This window comes from Morus notabilis, unplaced genomic scaffold (assembly GCF_000414095.1).
Source record: "Morus notabilis unplaced genomic scaffold, ASM41409v2 Scaffold174, whole genome shotgun sequence".
Taxonomy (NCBI): Eukaryota; Viridiplantae; Streptophyta; class Magnoliopsida; order Rosales; family Moraceae; genus Morus; species Morus notabilis.
Genome location: NW_010364838.1, coordinates 161,292 through 166,575, shown reverse-complemented (window position 1 = coordinate 166,575; position 5,284 = coordinate 161,292).

The following is a 5,284-nucleotide window of genomic DNA, read 5'->3' as shown; positions in this document are numbered from 1 at the left end:
CGAGAATCCCTAATGTTTCATTCACTAATCCAAGTTTTGATTCACAATATAAAAGAATCGAATAAATTAATTCTCTATGTTGACTCTGAAAATATTATTATTACAAGTTATCTAAAATCGACAATATATCAATTTGACAATATTGCAGTAAAAGACAATTTGTAAAATAGTTTGAATAATAAAACAATGCATGATAGAATTACATAAGAAAAGCGCGCCTGAACTTATATAAAAATTGGCACATAATATTTTGAAAAGTAAAAGAAAGAGAGATGAGATTTAATTCATTCAGATGTAGCACAAGGAATCAAAAGCCCGAATTGGGTCACTCAACAAAAATTCATCTCTAACCTCACCAAGAGAACTCTAGCCTAACTTGCAAAACATTCTCACAAGTTCTAGAGAAAAAATATGAGACTGACAGCAAGACGACAGAAAACTGAATATTAAAAGCTTCAAAAACCTTAGGTCAACCTCTCTATTTATAGTGTTCAGAGGTTGCCTGTCAAATAAGGAAATAAATTGTAAAACTAGAAAATTACAAAAGAAAAGGAAACAAAATAAAATTACACATAAATTTGGAGAAATCATATATGAAATTTGGGGAAGAAATCTGGTCAATTTACTCGGATTTGGAAGGAGAAATTCAGACTCTCCAATTAGTGGACACATGCCGCTATGGGGTTGGTTGATCAGAATTGATTTGCCACGTGTCGCACTCAGAGTGACTGGCGTGTGTTGGCAGAAGGCTGTCGCGGGGACAGCTGGCGTGCGCGAAATGGATGCAGGGCTGGTGTGATGCCCAAAATTCTCACATACGAGTTGGCCAATGCATTGCATCCATTCATGGCCTAATATACATGATTTATAGGTTTGGCATGCTATTGAGATGCATTGTTATGTTATTAGTGTATATGAAGTAGTTATTGAGCATAATGTTTTGATGAAATGAAAGGCTTGCTCGAAGGTGGATCCGGTAGGTGGAATAGTAGAAAAGAGATTTATAATAGTGGTTTTTATGAATTACAAAGAGTTTAATTGGTAACGAAGTTTTAAAAAAGGTTAAGTATGGATTTTGTTCATTAGTTGGACCCACATGTGATATGAAATTCCTTACAATAAGAACATAAGTGTATGAAACCAATTACAAGAGGTTGATATGGAATTTCACATGAACTATTGAACTAGAACACACTAGAAAGCCCTATTTTGCTCGAAATTCGGTGCTTAGGTTTTCAAGTCTTGATTGAGGCTTTTGTTGGCTTGTAAGTGACTTAGGAAAATTTATTATCTCATGCTTGAATATGTTAGGAAGGATTTTACAAATATTGGTTAAGTTTCAATGATGAACGGACATGAACAAAAGTGGATCATTTTAGTCATACCGAGTTTTTGATATGAGCAAGTACACCTAAGTTAGTATGTCAATTGAATGGTTATAACCTACTATGTAAATGGAATTTGGTGTTAGTGTGTAACACCCTATTAAGAAGGTGACTAAGCAGAAATAAGGGACACATGACCAACCAAGGTGATATTCCTTTATGATGACTAAGCTGCCTCTTTGATTGCTTAAGGGATATAAGCTACTAGATCATTCTACACTACACTTATTCATCTTGCCCGACCTCTCTTTGATAGAAACCCCCTTCTCAAGATGTTAACTTAAGAAAATAAGAATTTCCTTGGTGGTTTGTCAAGTTTTGGATGCCAATTTCAAGAAAAACCTAACCTAGTTAAGGTAAGGGCCTGTTTTGGTTTGGAAGATGTTTGGTGTTGGTTCAGTGGGTTTCGTTTGAATTTTACTGAGATATTTACACCACATAATTTTTGATATGTCAGGAATAACCATATAAAAGGATTTAATCAAACTCAATTGGGAGGTGGTGGTTTCAAGTTTGTTTTGGTGGCAGCCCTGAAACAGGTTGGTTTTACAAGTGGCTTGGATTTATGTTTATTTCGCTAGGCTAGAGAGCTCCGTTTGAGCTGAAATTTTGAGGGAATACTATCTTAGGTGTTATCAAATAGGTGTTATCAAATACTATCTTAGGTTGGTTCTACTGTGTAATTTGGGTGTTATGACCTTTTTACCGAACATGGTTTAGTGAATGGAATGATATTGTGATTATGAGCATATTTTATTTTATCTTGGGATATTACATTCAAAACAAGTGACTTTTGGCTTTGGGGAGTGTTAGAAATAAGGAGAAATGCTATCAAAATTTTTAGAAAATTTTTGGGATAAAAAAGGATCCAAATTTAGGGCTAAACCCACCCCATAGCCCATACCATGACCACTGGATATGCCAAGCACGCCCTGGCTTGCATGCAGGCAGGCCTGTCTACAGCCCATGCTACGTGCAGGTGACCCTGCTGCGTGCCTAGCATGCCCAGGCATGGGCTGCAACCTGCGTGCCTGGCTACTCGGCCAAAAAGGCCAAATGAGCCATTTTTAGCACTTTTTAGCCATTTCTGAGATATTAAAGTATATTTCAATTGTATATTTGATCAAATAATTATTATTACTCAAAAATTTAAATTTAGAATATTATTATCAGTAATTAAAAAAATGATGATCAATATGATGCTTAATATTTTTGTATAATAAATTTCCGCAAGCGTACGGTGTCAAGTTTTGAGTATAGGGTGAGTGAGTATCGTCTCTACAGGGATTGGGTTTAGAATTGTCATTAAGTAGCATGGTTATTGTAACTTAACTTTATCTAGACAACCTAATAAGATGATAATTGAGAACAAAAACAAAATAAATATAAGAATAAAAATAAAGTATCTATACACAAATGGTCTAGGGACTTGATTTCGCTTTATAATTCCTATGTTCATCCTATTATGTAATCGCTAATCAATTCCACTCAATTCATTAATCAAGGCTCTAATGTCTTACCGCAACCTCTCTCGAGTGCCTCACAAGAAATTGTATTTAAATACCCAAAACAATATCCCTATTCGAAATGAATATTTAAACACAAATTAAGCTTCGCCTTTAGAATTAGGAAATATGAATATTGATCGCCTCTCGGCCTCACAACGACCTAAATCCTAATTTGATTATCTAACCGTTGATCTGTTCTCGGTCTCACAACAACCTAGACTATGTTTCTCAAATCTAGATAAAGAACTCAATCTCTCTCGAGCATCAAATTCGCAATCTAAAAATCATCTAACTCATTGGCCAAATAAATTAGAAGCATTAAGCATAGAGAAACATAAATGAATTGAAAACAAAATTAAATTAACAATCAACAAAATATGCAAAACATAGTTCAAATAAAACTACATCAAGTCCTAGATTTAATGTCTAGCTCAAGACGAAAAAATAGATGAAAGAAGATAAAACCCAATATCCATTGAAGAGCTTCCAAGGACCTCCAAGATGAACGATTTCGGCCTCCTTTTGATGTTTTCTTCAGTTTTTCAGGCTCCCCTTCTCAAGTGGCATCTATTTCCTTTTATACTACAACATTTCAGAGCTAGGGTTTCATACGCGCACTGCAGCCTGCGTGAAAACGCTCTGCAGCGCGCGTTTTCAGAGGAAGGATCTCATAGCTGGAGGCTGAGGCGCGTTGTAGCGCGCAAGGGCATGTCTTGGGCGTGTTGCAGCGCCCGTTGGGTGCGCTGTAGCGCGCGGGTCAGCTTCTGGCACCGCGCGCCTGGATGTGGGGCGCGCGCGGGTGCGCACTTGGTGGCCGGGGCGCGGCCGTGCGCCCCATTCTGACTTGTGCTTCCTTTTGCGCGCTGTAGCCCGCTTTCTTGCATTCCAAAGCCTCCTCTTTTGTGCCTTAAAATCCTCTTTTACCTCCTCTTGCTATTGATTCACAAGTTGGGCAAATATTCTTCTTTTCTTCATGCAAGATCATCCAAGTTCACGTTTATTTCTAATTCCTATAAAAAACATACAAAAGACATTAAACTAACAAAAATGCTTGAAGACATATAAATATTCAAGCTTAAAAGTACTTAATTTGTTGGTAGAAATACCCCTCATCACAATATTTCAGTGATACAAAGTGTCGGATTCCCTGAGAGCAGTACTTAAAAGATTGGTTCATTGTTAAAGTTTAAGGTAAGTAGAATATCACCTGTATCACCATAAAAGTCGTGCATATACTATGTGATTCAAAGTTGTGATATGTGAGTATACGAGACATGCGTTATTGATGTTAGCATAACCATGCATGCATGACATGATGTAAAGATATGTATCACTGAACATAAAATGAAAAGAATGAATATTAAAAGTGCAGAGAAAGTTAAATGATGGTTTTGTAGTTTTTGACGGGTTTTGTGTCTCCAAAGAGACTGCCGGATCTCTTGCGGCATGGGAAGCTTCTGCGATGATCACGGGGAAGGATTTGTGTTTATTATGATTAACCCCACGTGACGACATTTTATGATATAATTTGTGATCACTAGGTGGAAGGACCTTTGTCTCAATAGAGACTTGCGGTGTGGGAAGCTTCCTCGATGATCACGAGGAAGAATTGGTTTTAAATGTGAAACATGTGTTTTGCCCCACACGACGGCATTCGATGTTATGTATGTTGTGGCCACAAGGTCCGATGAGGTATCTTGGATACCACCCCGTCTAAGTAATTGTGCGCATAAGATAAAAGAATGAATGAAAAGTTAAAATGTATGATGTTAACAAGTCATGAGCTCATGCATATTTTTATTGTTGATATATCATGCATTATTCTACTTACTGGGCTTTAGCTCACTTATTTTTATGGTGATGCAGATGAGGGTAGATCTCAACATTAGTTATGAACTAGATGGTTGGCTGGCGCAATCCTGAAGACTGAGACAGATGTATATGGACTAACTGACTTGTATTTTGGAGGCCCTCGTTGTACTTAGGGATTGTGTGAGCCCGTGTTGGTATACATAGTATAAGGCTGAGCCTATTTTTGATAGATGTATTATATTGTATATGTTTGGCCAACCTGTTGGAGTATATTGCATATATTTTGATTAGCTTTACTTATTAGGAAGTTTTAAATTTCAAATTTGCCTGTATTTTTATACTTAATACGTATAACAGGTTAGGTTAATTTAAGGGAAGGTTAAGAAGTAACACTACTTAATATGACTAATAGGATATTTACAATATAATGTATATTTATTATTATATTTAATATAATACAATAAAACTATTATTCAATAATATTATATAACTATGATATATAATATAATAATAATATTAAAATGGTTAATATAATTACAATATTATAAAATATATTATAATATTACATATGAAATATTA